Genomic DNA, 16,523 nt, shown 5'->3' with positions numbered 1-16,523 from the left:
CATTCTAAAAATACACCAGTAATAGAAGTTATGAATTTGAATATGATCTTTATGAGGGATCTATTTGCATAAGTACAAATTGGTTGAGAATAAGAACGAACAAAAGAGCACAAGTCACATGGGAATAAACCAACTACCTTGGCTGCCACAATGCCCGACTCTCCCTCATTCGGGAAGGTCTTCTTCGCTATAGACGCCACCAAGAACAAGAAAGGGGAGCTCTGCAATTTTATTATCTATTCCTTTCGGGTTTTGGACAACTGAAAACTGACCCATCAAGCTTGACACCTTCTCGCATTGCTAAGATAATTCTTTTTCGCATCTTGACCTATGTGGAGTGAAGGACCCCTGCACCTGCGAGATCATCAAGTCCTACCTATGGTATGGCTCCAAGAGGGAAGCAAGCCTTCGTGTCAAGGAGCGATGCGAGCGGTCCAATTGGGGTTCGATGAGTCACCTAAATGGATTATTGACCACCCTTCGTGGCCTGCCTATGCTTAGTTCGGAAATTTGTCCCTGTCTCCAAGTGTGTGATCCACCGATTCACTGAGTAAGTCTTTCTTAAAGCAGTTTTCCCTATCTCTTGAAGCCTATCAGACTTCTGCACTTCTTCCCCAGGGGCCAGGACGCTCTCAACCAACAACAGCCTAGAACCAGCAACGTTGCTCCCTTGGCCCATCTGCGGTTGCTCCATGCTTGGGACTACTCCCTGTAAACCAAAACTATATGGTCAGAATCAAAACTTTAGAAAGCAGGTAGCAGTTTAGCACAAGCCAGTAGGATATCGCAGATATTCTCTAGAAGTCGGGGACTATACCAAATGGTGAAAAGGGCAATATGACTTAAATAATGATGTCATCTTAAAAAGCAAAAGGATAAATAAGAAGGATAAGAAGATTTAACCAAGAGATCACATAGTACCAGAATTAATATAAGACGATTACACCACAAACTTTTTGGAATTTAGAGTAATAGAGGTGCTAACTAACAGTATTAACTACCATAGGCAGATATGGAAGCATACATAGGAGCACCACAAATTTACCATCTCAATTACAGGAAAACATAGCAGACCAAATAAGCATAAGTATAACCAAATAAAACTATTACCTTGGTGGTGATGTCGTAAGCTCAGCATAGTATTTAAGCGCACTTGGCCACCAGCCCACCACAATGCCTGACTCGCCCTGATTCTCCAGGTCACACTCTAGCAAGTCCAGCCTCAAGACAGCGGCACTGCACTATTTGCTAGCGACGGCCGCTCCATCCTCAGGACTATTCCCTGTCACATAAATGATATGGTCATAATGAAAACTTAAGAAGACTGGTAGAAAATTAGCATAAACCGGTACGATATAGCAGATACTCTCTATCACAATTGTGATGAAGACAACATGAATTAAATAACAATGTCATCTCAAAGTAACAAGCAAGATATAGCATATGATTATTCACTTGAAATCATAACTCAAATAAGGTCACCCTAAAAGTGAAAGAACAACCACAATGCTTGGCAACTAGACAACAAAAAAAACTTAAAGCTAGTTGACCAGTGCATGAATCAATCATCAAGAAACAGGGACATAATCAATCATCAAGATTAGAAGGTGATTATGTTTTGGTGTGCCCAAAACCAAAAAGATGATGGACTAATAGCTGAACATGCCTAGTTGCACTAGATTTTTTAGAGATAAACATTGCTGCCAACACAAAATTAAAATGATGAAGAATCATGGCACGACACAAGATTCATTTTAGAAACAAAATTGCATGGAGTAAAAAGACAAACCCCTCCGCACATTGGCAGGGGACAGAATAGCCGTGGCTCGATGTCCAATAAAGCAACAAAAGGATCCCGATGAGCTCACCGGAGAGGGGTGTACCCAAGGCCAAGACAACACCGCCACCGTAGTAGCAACACAATGACGAGCTTAGTGAAGCCCAGAGCCAGCCAAGCCTACCACCGCACACGAAGCGTGGTGGGCCACAGCCAGCCCAACAGCAATGCCGGATCCCCCGGTGGAAGACGCCGGCAGCAGCTCCAAGCTGCGTGGACATGCATTGTCTGAATCCAACGCCCATTAACGACAACGTCGTCAGCGCAGGAGACCGGTGGTGTGTTCTATGGTGCTTCATTTACCTAAAAATCACCAATAGGAGTTACGATTTTGAATTGGATCTTTGTGAAGGATCTAATTTCATAAGTATAAACTACTTGAGCATAAGTGCGAATAAAATAGCACAAGTCAAAGGGGAATACACCAACTACGGTGGTCCTCTGGTGTAGGATCATTGTAGTACCTAAGCAGCCATGAGTACTTGGCTGCCACAATGCCCAACTAGCCCTACTCCTCCAGGTCGTATTCAACCAACAGCAGCCACGAACCAGCAATGAGGATCCCTTCGCCCAGCTCCAGCTGCTCCACACTCAAGACTACTCCCTGTCACCAAAACTATATGGTCAGAATCAAAACTTTAGTTCTCTAACAGCAGTTTAGCACAAACCGGTAGAATATAGCATATATTCTCTAGAAGTCGGACAGTGTGACTTAAGTAACAATGTAATGTTAAAAAGCATCAGGATAAGTACCATGCACAGATAATACGATTTAACTAAGAGATCACATAGTACTAGAACTGCTATAAGAGCATTACACGGCAATCTTATTTGGAATTTAGAGTAATAGAGCTACTAACTAGCAGCATAAGCACCGCAGCGCAGATCTGGAAGCATACATAGGAGTACCACAAATTTACCATCTCAATTTCAGGGAAACATATACCATACCAAATAATCATAAGTACAACCAAATAAACCCAGTACCTTGGTGGTGCTCCTGTAATCTCATCATTGTGTTTAAGCGCAGGTAAGCACTTGGCCGCCACAATGCCAGACTTGCCCTTATTCTTCAGGTCACACTCAACCAAATCCAGCCTCAAGAAAGCGACGTTGCTCCCTTCGCCCAGCTATAGCCCCTCCATGCTCAGGACTTCTCACTGTCAAAAAAATGATATGGTCATAATAAGAACTTAAGAGGATGGGTAGCAATTTATCACAAACCAGTACGATATAAAAGATGTTTTCTATAAGTCTAGGACTAGCTCAATGGTGACAATGACAACATGAAATAAGTAACAATATTGTTTCTTAAAAACCAGCATCATCTATAGCAAGGATATTATCTCACTAGAAAGATGGATATTCTCTTACTTGAAAATCGTACCTCAAATACAAATCATCCTAAAAATGAAAGCACAAGTGCTCAACCACAGGTCCATTTTATGTAATGTATAGGCAAGTGCTAGTGGAGCAGTGCTACACTCAATCATCAAGAAACAGGGTACATAATTAATTTTGAGATCAAGAAACAGGGCACATAATTAATTTTGAGATCATCAGAAGGTGATTCTGGTGTGAACAAAACCAGAAACATGACAAACGAGTTGAGATCATTAGAAGGTGATTCTTCAGAGATAATGAAACCAAAAGAAAACTAAAATGCAGCCGAACAGATGTTATGGTTTATTTTTTTACAGCATCAAAATAACCTGGTAGTAGAGTTGTGAACCACGCTGCACAAAGGCGTGGCAGAAAATTACCACAGCTCAAATGAGCATATGTACCACAGCTCAACCAGAAAGTTCATTTCATGGAATGTCGACAATTGAAACATTGGTGCTAGTTGACTACTGCTACACTTAATCATCAAGAAACAGGGTACATGATATTAATTTTCTCAATATTAGAGGGTGTTTATGTTTTGGTGTGGCCAAAACTACCAACATGACAAACTAGTTGAGCATGCCCAGTTGCAGCAGATTGTTTCTTTAGAGATAACATTGCAGCCAACACGAAATTAAAATGGTGCAGAACATATCTCAGGATTCCAACACGAAATTAAAATGCAACAAGAACACTCTTTACACACTTGAGGGGAAAGATATTGTAGCATCCAACACAATTACGCTAAATCTACTTCTTGCTATAATTGCTCGCCAAAATTGTATACCAAAACCAATACAGTCAACAGAACCTGCAAACAACAAGGTAAATTCACAAGCAAACGATTGTGTTGCACACAAGGCAACCACGGAATAATCAATCAGTGCAAGGCAGGCAGCAGGAGGCACCTAGTGGTTCGTTCTTATCCCAGGCGGCGGCATGCGTTCTAGTGGAGGAGGAAGTCACCATCATGTACCCAGGCACCCTACTGAGCCTTCATGCATGGCGCCATCAATGCTGCCGCCGACATTGGGGTCTACCAGACAACTGGACCCAATCATGAACTTTCTACAGAGAGCAGACAAGTGAAGCTAGGGTTAAATTTCGCCATAGAGAAAATGAAGAAACCGCAGCCTCTTAATCAGCAAAAGGGATCGAGACAGGTCTAGGAGCATGTGAGGCTCACCACCATGTGCCGGCGGTCAGCAGTCTAAGTCCGTCGTATGAGAGCTTAAGCAGCAGTAGCAGCAGCCCAGCCACTCATTTTCCAGCTCCAAGGCACCATCCACATTCAGGATAAGTGGCAGCAAGAAAATCTGTAATCACGAATGAAGAGAATAATTAGAAGAGAAAACTCAAAGTGTTGATGTATCTCGAAACACTCATGCTACTGCCTTGTGTTGCGGTTGAACCCATTTGATTCATGATGAACTAACAAAGAGTGTAGATATATTATCGACACGAGGACATCAATGTAGGTGCTGCCATTAATTGAGAAACCTAAGAATATACTCTACAAAATTACTACACCTTCATCAGTTTTTCCAGATCCTCGTTTACTAGTTAGATAACTTTTGCTAATGTAGCACATAAACCTAAGCAGAAACAGTCCCATTTATTCACCAAAAGAGATGAATGAACTCAAGAACACCTAAATCAAATACTCAACCTTGTGTGCTGTTTACAAGGTAAAAGGCAGGCATGAGGCACTGGGGTCCTTCTTGTCCCCAGGTGCGTCCTAGTGAAGGAAGTCATCCTGAACCCACCTATTGTGCACCTCCAAGGCACGCTGCAATAGTAAGGGAAAGTGGCCACAAGAAATTCTGTGATGAAAAACAAAGAGGATGATTAGAACTCAATACTACTAATTCAATCAAAGCGTCAAGAAATATTTGTTAAGATGTCGTTCTCCATGAACAAAGAAGCCAAGAAATATACATATTTGAGCAATCTTGTATATACTTCCAGAGACTATGCATACAACAGACTATACGTTTAAAAAGAAAAGGAGAGGAGAGGAATCATAAGAGCAGCCCTATGCATGCAGAAAAATCGGAGACCTGAAAGCACAAGTGAAGTCCTGGTCCACCCTCCAACACCCGCCTCCTGGTACGATCAGCTTGGTGCTATTCAACCCCGGTATGATCTGAACCTGAAAGCAATAAAAGTTGTCAGTTGTGTTGATTCATAAGCAGCACCCAAAAAAAATAACACAAGAGATGCTCATCCATTCCGTTTGGTCCATAATTGCAATATAGAATGTAATTCAATACTTGTATCAGTTGCAATATATGCCAGCAAAGCTTAAAAAGAAACATCTCATGTCTCAGCTATTTAAAATCAGGCCATCAGCATATGAATATGACATTTGTAGAACCCGCTTTATAAGACAGTTGTGAACTTCAGGTTACACCATTATAGCAACTGAACACTCTAAGCCAGAAAACTAAATTAGCAATGGTCAGGTCGAAACTAGCTCGAACCTTTCTGTGCAGCAACAATTGCGTGGCAGCCAAAATATCACAGATTGATCAGAGAAGGCAGCAGGATGCACCTTACTACGAGTCGTTCTTGTCTCCGGCGTAGTCCTGAACTTGGAGCTGCGGTTCCTCGCCATCGGTGCCGCATTGGTCTGTACCACCATACAAAGGTAGCTAGGGTATTCGCCCTACACAGAAAAGAAAATGCAGCATTTCATCACCACAGAGAATCATGAACACAAGTGAGCATTAAAAAACACAAGCTAATCGCAATCACTGGTGATTGTAATGCATAGGCAGCCAAAACAGCAGAACGTTATTATTTAAAGGCAGCGAGATGCACCTATCCGTTTTACTCATTTTTGTCCACAACATCCAAGAGGAGGAAGCCCTCCATATTCAGAACTCAACAATAGCATAAACAAATATGGGACAGCAAGTTAAATCAGTAGCATATCAAGTACTCATGTGAACTTGACCAAGAAGTGTGATCAAACAATCAACTAGAATAGTAAAGAATTAATTACAATAATAGGTATGGATAAGGAGCTGCTGGAGAGCTCACATATAAAGACCATAAAAACCAGAAGCATGACAACCGCCAATGTCGACGCCGAGCCAGAAACCAAGCCATTGAATTTTCAGGAAAAAACTGAGGACTCGCTGCCCATGGTTAAAAACATTGGGGTTAGACAAGTAACCCATTCGACGGGGAACAAAAAAAAAGGACACAGATCTAAGCAAAACAGAGGGCATGCAATCATCACTTTAAAAAGGCGATTGGATATTCATGGAGATGGCAAGGCTTGAACTGCGATGCCAAGTTCAAATTGTAAACTGTAGTGCTTCTTCTTTTCTTCTAAATAATGTTGGAGATGGCTGGTTAAATGATGTAAATTAAACTGAACCTGTTATTCTAAGTAAGGCCTTTCCCTTGCATAACCAGTACGTGTAAACTACTGGGTGAGTGGCATACATACATACATGTGCAGTACGATAACTTGATGAAGATACAAGATTACCAGTGCGAAACTATAGCCGTGAGGTACATGTATAAATACAGTAGAATACTCGGCACGTCTAAGTGTCCGTATCATTTCTGGCCAGTGAGCAGCATTTGCACACTTGGCTGATTATATTATGCATATAGCCAAAAGCTGGGTCGTCTTCTATGGCATATCAGGTAAAGAATTAATTAGATGGACTAATAATGGGAAGGAGTCGCGTCCTGCAGAAAAATGCAAGATCGACCCTCCACTGATGATATCCCCTCTGTCCAAGCAAACAGTTATGCAGTATCTGTCCCCAAATCAATCAATTGTTGAAGGAGCATAACTAAAAGTGCAGATCGATCAAAACCTCAGCATGTGTGAGGCAGATGTGAAGGAAAGTAACGTGAGTAGAGACCCAGAAATTAAGAGTGTTTCACTCAAGGTGATGCTAGATAGCAACGGGATCTTGAAGGATGGTCACCTGGCGGGGCCGGGGCCGGGGCGGAGAGGAAGCCGGATGGCGTCAGAAGCAGCATTTCCTTCCGTCCAGGTATGTTGCCGGCGTGGGGAGAAGGTCAGGGAGGTGGTCGCCGGCCGGCTGCAGCATCCTGGTCAGGGCCGTCCTCCTTCGATCCCCCTGCCGTTCCTGCGGCTACGGTCTGCCCGCCCGCCCGCCCGCCCTTGTTGTCCCCGTTGCTTGGGCGGCCACCACCAGGAGCCCCGCGAGCATCCTCTTCGTTGGGCGGGTCGGCGCTGCGGGGAGCTGTGGAGGGCGGCCGGCGAGGGGAAGCCGGCGGCGAGATCGATCAGGGTCAGGGAGAGGAGGCTTAGGGGAATTGTGGCGAAATTAACAGAGAGATTAGTGGGAGTCTGCGCATAGGTGGTGGTTGGGTGCAGCAACGCAATTAGTGTGTGACTCCTCGGGACCTGAGCTGAGATGAGGCTCTCTCTGCCCATTAGATTTAGCCCAGATGGATGGACGGCTCAAATCGAGTTTAACGGGGGCGATCCACGAAAACGCAATTAGCCTGATCTAATTGGATCTGATTGGCTCGAGGGATTTGGGGCCGCAAAATATTCCCGCCGCTCTATCAACCTCAAAATTCCATGCGCGCCTTCATCTCCGCTCAAAAATATATGACTAGTACTAAGCAAGGTCGGCCAAAGTTTCCGAAATCCCGTCGGTAACCTCCATTTGCAGCATGGGTGTACCACATTTGATCTCGTCATCTACCTACCCATGATATCCAAGTGAACACGTGTCTACCGTAACAGGTGATGGATTGCAATGCGTGCGGCCATACATCCACCCGCGTCATCTACATTATGCATGCATGTCATCGGAGATAGCTTTAATCTTTAATTCAAAGATTGGTCTCGAAAAGGTTCGGGGGGGGGGAGGATGGGGATTCCGTCAATTAAGGCGGCGACGAGTCTTGGGGTGACAAGGATTCTACGTACTATAGGCGTGCCCACCTTGAATGACGAAGAGCCTACGGGTGGAAGGTGGCGGAGGACATACGGCCGGGGGAGTCGAGACCGTGGCGCACGCATCGGCGTGACGCCAATTTAGCCCGCCCCACGGGCTATATATGTGTGCCGAGTCGAACGCCCATTGCTAGAGAAACTTCCATCCATCCGAAATGATAGAGTCTAGCTATGTGCATGCTTTGTGGATTGCAATGCGGCCATCCATCCACCCACGTCATCTACATTATGCATCCATGTCGTCGGAGATAGCTTTAATCTTTAATCAAAAGATTGCTCTCGAAGAGGTTCATGGGGGTGACAGATTCCATCAATTAAGGCGGCGACGAGTCTTGGGGTAACAAGGATTCAACGTACCGTAGGCGCGCACAACTTGAATAACGAAGAGCCTGCGGGTTGAAGGTGGCGGAGGACATATCGTGGAGTCGAGACCATGGCGCATGCATCGGCGGAGTAGAGGCGCATGGGACTACATAAACAACATTTCGTCGAGGCCGGTGCATGGGACTACATAAACAACACCTAGTAGTAATATAGGGTTTCCAGCATTTTTCAACTTATTATAGAGAGTTTTCTCGGATATGTCTAGCGAACTAGAATTTCGTCCGTGATGTCAATTTAGCCCGCCGACGGGCTATATATGCGCGCGGAGTCGAACCATACAGTCATGCTAGACGCTAGAGAATTTCATCGAGGCTAGGGAACTACGGCGGCGGAGTCGAACCATACAGTCATGCTAGACGCTAGAGAATTTCGTCGAGGCTAGGGAACTACGGCGGCGGAGTCGAGACCACGACACACACGCATCGGTGTGATGTCAATTCCGCCCGCCGATAGGCTATGTGGATTCGAACGCAAACCGAGACAACGCCAAGAGAAACCTCAAGCCAAAACAAGACGCGCCACTGCGACCGGCCATGACGGCGGTGGCCGCCATGCTAGACGGCGGCATGGAGCTAGGTGTGCGAGCCCCGGGCGAAGCAACTCGCCTACCTTAGGATGTACGGACGAGGCATCGTTGGCGGTGGCACTAGCAAGTGGAAGGGGTCGGATATCACCACCGGCGACGCAAGCAGCAGCTGGTCACCGCCGTTGTGCTTATCCGTGCAACAGCTCTCCGCTCCATAGATGACAGACACCTAATGTCTAAAGTTGTTGTGTAAATCGACCAAAACCATGTCTTTTTGTCGATTTTTTTTTGTGTGTGCATATATATAGCATACAGATACAAATCTCCGCTCCATCTTCTTTTGATTTTTCTTGTTTTTTCGGCAAGAAGGACTCTCGAGGGTTAGCGGCGGCGGGACGGGATGCCATGGGGGTTGGAGGAGAGTAGAGTACTCCCTCCATGCCTTTGGGCAATTACGCATTTTAAGAAAGAGAATTTGGCTCCAAATGTAGTCAACAAAAAAAGATATATGCCACAAAAATTATACCAATGGGGATTCTTTTAAATATGAATTCGATGGTATAATTTTTGTGGCATGGTATTTATTTTTGACTTGAATCGATATGATTGTTGGCTGAATCGATGAGACGCGCGCGGCGCTGTGTTCTGGTATTAATTTGGTCAGATTCCTAGATGGAAGCTATCTGGAGACAGCTCGTTCTGGTTGTAGACGTGTATCATCACGTACTGTACTCCCCAACTCCAAGAAAAATGTGAGCTTCACGGTGGCGCACCCGTGAGCTTCAAATTAATCCAGAAAAAAAGATGTATGGCAGTGCAGAGGGGAGGCTTGGTAGCAGGAATTAATTAAGGGGCCGATGATGGTTGCATGGAACTAATTAATAATTAATTAACGCGCATGGTTGGCTGCTGTGCAGGCATGATTCGATTGGTTTGGTTTGGTTGAAGGAATTAAAGAGCATTTGATTGATTTTGACGGCTCGGCATGCCCAGCCAATTCAAGGACGCGTCGCCTCGCACGCCCCAGCCATGCATGTGCTGCGCGCTTTCCCTTGGCTGTTCCCCCGCGCGCGTGCGTGCGGCACATGCATGCTCATACTCATATACCAGCGGACGTGCATAAGAGCAAGTACAATAGAGTCCAGTCAGCTGACTATAAGACATTAAATAATATATTTTAGATGAGTTGGAGGAGAGAGAAGAGGAGAGAGAAGGGAGGTGAAGCTACTTATCCGATAGCAATGCTACTATGACGCGTCTTCTAGGCACCTTGTGAGAGTGAAAAGTGGGCCATATATTAGTAAAGTATTACATTCTTATAGCCAACTATTGTACATGTTAGCTATATGATGACTACAAATGATATGACATCTTGTTATAGCCAACAGTTGGCTATACTATTGGAATTGCTCTAAAGAGGAGGTCGGCATTTGTTCGTTTCATCAACGTGGCACTTAAATCGAAGAACAGCTGCACAAATCGGGCGGGTGATGGACCCGGCCACTACTATCTCGAGAAGAATTGCTCATCTTCGACTCACCAACCCTAAGAAGCCACTTCTTCCTTTGAGTTCATGCCACCTCTTCAACTCGGCAGCCCTAAGAAGCCACTGATTCCTCGAGATGAATGTCCCGTCTTTCAATCTCCCGAAGCCGTCGCTTCGTTTCGAGACTTTAAGTCACGAACCTTCTTTGACTCGCCAACCCTAATTAATAACCCACTTCTTCCTTTCAACACTTTAAGTCACGAATCGTCTTCGGCTTGCCGGTCCTAAGAAAAGAACGGCTCGTAATAGACTCGCCAACCCTAACCGCTGCTAATAAATTTCCTAAGAAGATCTACGTTCCTTCCCTGGGACAAACGGATTGCCTTCGGCTAGCCAACCCTAACCGGTGTGTCCTTTATACTCATGTCTCATCTACGACTCGCCAACCCTACTCAACCACCCAATAAGCCAATGCATGCTTGAGATCGACTCGCCAGCTCTAAGACGCCAATGCTTCCTTTCACGTCATGGCTCGTCTTCCACTCGGCAACCCTAAGGAACCAAGATGAACATGCCTATTAGCATACCATAAACATGCACAAACGTCGACCCCCTCCCACCCGGTACATAGCCCACCGACACCTTCTGAGTGATTATTATTTCATGTGCAAAGTAAATTCAAGCACTTTCCTGTAAAGTTATCAACCCTTATTAATGATGAGCATTTCTCATAGCCCGCCGGTGGTGAAGAAATAAGAGATGGTCGTGACAAGATTTCTCCTCCGGGCCAGGCTCGTCGTAGTCCCACTCGAGCTAGGAGTTGTTGGAGGCGTCCTCCGTGGCCGTCGCCTCCCTGCAGCGTTCATGCTTCGCGTCGAACGCCGCGTGGGCCGTCCGCTCCTACTTCGCGCTAGCCATGAACTTCGTGTCCATGGCTGCGCCGATGATGTTGACGTTGTATGTGCTATCTTCGTTCTCCTCATTGGAGGTGTCGGCCGGGTGAGGTGGAGTTGGAGGTGGAGGCGGCCGCGTCCAGCGCTGCTCATGGCAGAGGTGCGTGCGTGTATGGATGAAGCAGCCTAGCCTAGCTTTTTGTTATTGTTGATACGTACAGCCTAGCCGTAGCGATGGGAGGGCTCCGCGCCGTCGTCCACCATCCCGCTGGAGAGCGCTGCGTCTAGGGTTTCTGCGTTCGTGGAGAAGCCGGCCATGCAGCGGGTTTTGGGCGACGATCGACAGTATGCGAGATTGCCGTTGCTGTTATACCTGTTCTGTAGGATAGGAAAACGGGGCGGCCACGTCTTCTTTCTCCAGTCCAGTTTTATTTTTCAGTTTTTTTTTTTGAGAGGGGGTTTATTTTTAACGAGTATGAAAATATGAAATTAGCCTGCTGTACACGGGTTTCTACTTTCTATGTTGGTCCCGTGATCGCACGTTGCTAATTAGTACAGTATATTAGTTTGTGAATAATTGCTCGCCGAACGGAGCTAGTAGATGCATAGCAAACTTAGAGCGTGTTTGGTGCTAGCCTGGATTGATTTTAGCGCTTGGTTGCTTGTGAAGAGACTTTTCGGCAGAGTTTATTTGGTTGCGCAGTTTGAAGGCAATGGAGTAGCCCAAAATCAGAAGCCCGCTGTTTGGTTGTCACCCCAATACTGAGTTCGGTAATTCCTTCTCTGGTGCGGTGATCAGTCATTGCAGAATATCACACGAGAAAAGAATATTACAATTCAGACAAGATTCGGACACAACAGACACGATCATAGTTCGTCAACACACAAACAAGATTTGGGAGACCCTCCTTAGAAGAAAGTACGTTGGCTTAAATGCGTTGTCTCGGGTTTATTGGAAACCTCAAGATTCTCATTTCCGGGCTGGTATTATGGCGACGAAGCAGGTCTTTTTCCCATATGGATTTTTTCGTATTATGGATGGATCGAAAATTAGATTCTGGGAGGATAAATAGCTTGGCAACACCACCTTCCAGGAACAATTGCGATAGTGGATATGTACGCTAACCCTTATTTTTGTTAAAGTATAGAGAGAAGAGACACAAAGAAATGAAGCAAATGATTCTCTTATTTCATTGCAATGTGGGAGACCCACTTATATACAGGCTGAAGGGGTGTGTTGGGGAGACACCTCTTCCCCAACAGACACCTCCTGGGAGGCATCCCTCCCATACACAATTGATCACATATTTTATTTCCTAACACTCCCCCTTGATCAATTTGTCGTCTGTATATTGCAATCCAAAGACTCCTCCTAAAAAACCCTGTGGGAAAAATTGAGGAGAAATATTATAACGATATGCCACCGAAAACTCCTTTAAAACCCAGTGGGAAAAAATAAGGAGAAATCATGTGTCATACGTCCGCACTTGTATTTATATTGTCTCGTTAAAAACCTTATATGAGAAACCTTAGGGAAAACTCATAAAGGGAAAAAGAGTACAAAATCAGTGATCGGAAGATCATCAATGAGTTATAACTAGGGATTTACTCCCCCTCAACATTGCAAACCTAAAGGTTGTCTCATACCAATTCCACAAACTTAATTATGGAATACAACTGTTGGTAGAGATACTGTGAATATCACAATATTTTGTTTGCAAATTGCCCTCTTACATTTCTGTAATTTATGAGGATAAATATAACTCATAAGCAATACAAGTGACATTATCTTGGTAGATAATGATAGGTGATTCGAATGAATCTCCACATGAACTCACATGTGGCCAATCATTCTGCGAATTCATACACATCTTGTGATGTTTCATATAATTTCTGCAGAATGATCACCGGAAGGACTCATTTAGAGTCTATTCTGAAGACTACCTTCTGAATACTCTTCCAGTAAATCCAGTCTTTGATATGGCACTATTGGGATCATCAACGTGGCACTTAAATCGAAGAACAGCTGCACAAATCGGGCGGGTGATGGACCCGGCCACTACTATCTCGAGAAGAATTGCTCATCTTCGACTCACCAACCCTAAGAAGCCACTTCTTCCTTTGAGTTCATGCCACCTCTTCAACTCGGCAGCCCTAAGAAGCCACTGATTCCTCGAGATGAATGTCCCGTCTTTCAATCTCCCGAAGCCGCTGCTTCGTTTCGAGACTTTAAGTCACGAACCTTCTTTGACTCGCCAACCCTAATTAATAACCCACTTCTTCCTTTCAACACTTTAAGTCACGAATCGTCTTCGGCTTGCCGGTCCTAAGAAAGAACGGCTCGTAATAGACTCGCCAACCCTAACCGCTGCTAATAAATTTCCTAAGAAGATCTACGTTCCTTCCCTGGGACAAACGGATTGCCTTCGGCTAGCCAACCCTAACCGGTGTGTCCTTTATACTCATGTCTCATCTACGACTCGCCAACCCTACTCGACCACCCAATAAGCCAATGCATGCTTGAGATCGACTCGCCAGCTCTAAGACGCCAATGCTTCCTTTCACGTCATGGCTCGTCTTCCACTCGGCAACCCTAAGGAACCAAGATGAACATGCCTATTAGCATACCATAAACATGCACAAACGTCGACCCCCTCCCACCCGGTACATAGCCCACCGACACCTTCTGAGTGATTATTATTTCATGTGCAAAGTAAATTCAAGCACTTTCCTGTAAAGTTATCAACCCTTATTAATGATGAGCATTTCTCATAGCCCGCCGGTGGTGAAGAAATAAGAGATGGTCGTGACAAGATTTCTCCTCCGGGCCAGGCTCGTCGTAGTCCCACTCGAGCTAGGAGTTGTTGGAGGCGTCCTCCGTGGCCGTCGCCTCCCTGCAGCGTTCATGCTTCGCGTCGAACGCCGCGTGGGCCGTCCGCTCCTACTTCGCGCTAGCCATGAACTTCGTGTCCATGGCTGCGCCGATGATGTTGACGTTGTATGTGCTATCTTCGTTCTCCTCATTGGAGGTGTCGGCCGGGTGAGGTGGAGTTGGAGGTGGAGGCGGCCGCGTCCAGCGCTGCTCATGGCAGAGGTGCGTGCGTGTATGGATGAAGCAGCCTAGCCTAGCTTTTTGTTATTGTTGATACGTACAGCCTAGCCGTAGCGATGGGAGGGCTCCGCGCCGTCGTCCACCATCCCGCGGAGAGCGCTGCGTCTAGGGTTTCTGCGTTCGTGGAGAAGCCGGCCATGCAGCGGGTTTTGGGCGACGATCGACAGTATGCGAGATTGCCGTTGCTGTTATACCTGTTCTGTAGGATAGGAAAACGGGGCGGCCACGTCTTCTTTCTCCAGTCCAGTTTTATTTTTCAGTTTTTTTTTTGAGAGGGGGTTTATTTTTAACGAGTATGAAAATATGAAATTAGCCTGCTGTACACGGGTTTCTACTTTCTATGTTGGTCCCGTGATCGCACGTTGCTAATTAGTACAGTATATTAGTTTGTGAATAATTGCTCGCCGAACGGAGCTAGTAGATGCATAGCAAACTTAGAGCGTGTTTGGTGCTAGCCTGGATTGATTTTAGCGCTTGGTTGCTTGTGAAGAGACTTTTCGGCAGAGTTTATTTGGTTGCGCAGTTTGAAGGCAATGGAGTAGCCCAAAATCAGAAGCCCGCTGTTTGGTTGTCACCCCAATACTGAGTTCGGTAATTCCTTCTCTGGTGCGGTGATCAGTCATTGCAGAATATCACACGAGAAAAGAATATTACAATTCAGACAAGATTCGGACACAACAGACACGATCATAGTTCGTCAACACACAAACAAGATTTGGGAGACCCTCCTTAGAAGAAAGTACGTTGGCTTAAATGCGTTGTCTCGGGTTTATTGGAAACCTCAAGATTCTCATTTCCGGGCTGGTATTATGGCGATGAAGCAGGTCTTTTTCCCATATGGATTTTTTCGTATTATGGATGGATCGAAAATTAGATTCTGGGAGGATAAATAGCTTGGCAACACCACCTTCCAGGAACAATTGCGATAGTGGATATGTACGCTAACCCTTATTTTTGTTAAAGTATAGAGAGAAGAGACACAAAGAAATGAAGCAAATGATTCTCTTATTTCATTGCAATGTGGGAGACCCACTTATATACAGGCTGAAGGGGTGTGTTGGGGAGACACCTCTTCCCCAACGGACACCTCCTGGGAGGCATCCCTCCCATACACAATTGATCACATATTTTATTTCCTAACACTCCCCCTTGATCAATTTGTCGTCCGTATATTGCAATCCAAAGACTCCTCCTAAAAAACCCTGTGGGAAAAATTGAGGAGAAATATTATAACGATATGCCACCGAAAACTCCTTTAAAACCCAGTGGGAAAAAATAAGGAGAAATCATGTGTCATACGTCCGCACTTGTATTTATATTGTCTCGTTAAAAACCTTATATGAGAAACCTTAGGGAAAACTCATAAAGGGAAAAAGAGTACAAAATCAGTGATCGGAAGATCATCAATGAGTTATAACTAGGGATTTACTCCCCCTCAACATTGCAAACCTAAAGGTTGTCTCATACCAATTCCACAAACTTAATTATGGAATACAACTGTTGGTAGAGATACTGTGAATATCACAATATTTTGTTTGCAAATTGCCCTCTTACATTTCTGTAATTTATGAGGATAAATATAACTCATAAGCAATACAAGTGACATTATCTTGGTAGATAATGATAGGTGATTCGAATGAATCTCCACATGAACTCACATGTGGCCAATCATTCTGCGAATTCATACACATCTTGTGATGTTTCATATAATTTCTGCAGAATGATCACCGGAAGGACTCATTTAGAGTCTATTCTGAAGACTACCTTCTGAATACTCTTCCAGTAAATCCAGTCTTTGATATGGCACTATTGGGATCAGATAATTAGCCACTATCAAAAATCACACATTGGTCCCATCTTGATTTTCATACTAGAATTAATCAAGAGTTTTGTGTATTGGATATATCTTAGAATAATCCATACACAAACCTTATACCTT

At 44.9% G+C, this 16,523-nt stretch overlaps 1 long non-coding RNA gene across 3 annotated transcripts; it reads right to left on the bottom strand.

Annotated features, from left to right (window-relative positions):
• Window positions 1-187: 187 nt before the first annotated feature.
• On the bottom strand, window positions 188-7,284 carry LOC124658392. Of its 3 annotated transcripts, none has more exons than XR_006989161.1 (11): window positions 7,177-7,284; window positions 5,778-5,891; window positions 5,284-5,375; window positions 4,893-5,046; window positions 4,410-4,539; window positions 4,132-4,291; window positions 2,825-2,997; window positions 2,302-2,441; window positions 1,869-2,140; window positions 1,111-1,282; window positions 188-709 (listed from the first exon to the last, which is right to left on the bottom strand). It is a non-coding gene; the product is annotated as an uncharacterized LOC124658392 (long non-coding RNA). The 3 variants fall into 3 exon arrangements; XR_006989160.1 differs by lacking the exon at window positions 7,177-7,284 and adding an exon at window positions 6,047-6,098; XR_006989162.1 differs by lacking the exon at window positions 7,177-7,284 and adding an exon at window positions 6,047-6,098 and having other exon boundaries at window positions 2,387-2,441.
• Between the last annotated feature and the right edge of the window lie 9,239 nt (window positions 7,285-16,523).

The sequence above is a fragment of the Lolium rigidum genome, chromosome 5 (genome assembly GCF_022539505.1).
Source record: "Lolium rigidum isolate FL_2022 chromosome 5, APGP_CSIRO_Lrig_0.1, whole genome shotgun sequence".
NCBI lineage: Eukaryota > Viridiplantae > Streptophyta > Magnoliopsida > Poales > Poaceae > Lolium > Lolium rigidum.
The sequence above is the reverse complement of the archived record's forward strand: the minus strand, read 5'-3'. Positions and strand labels throughout refer to the sequence as shown.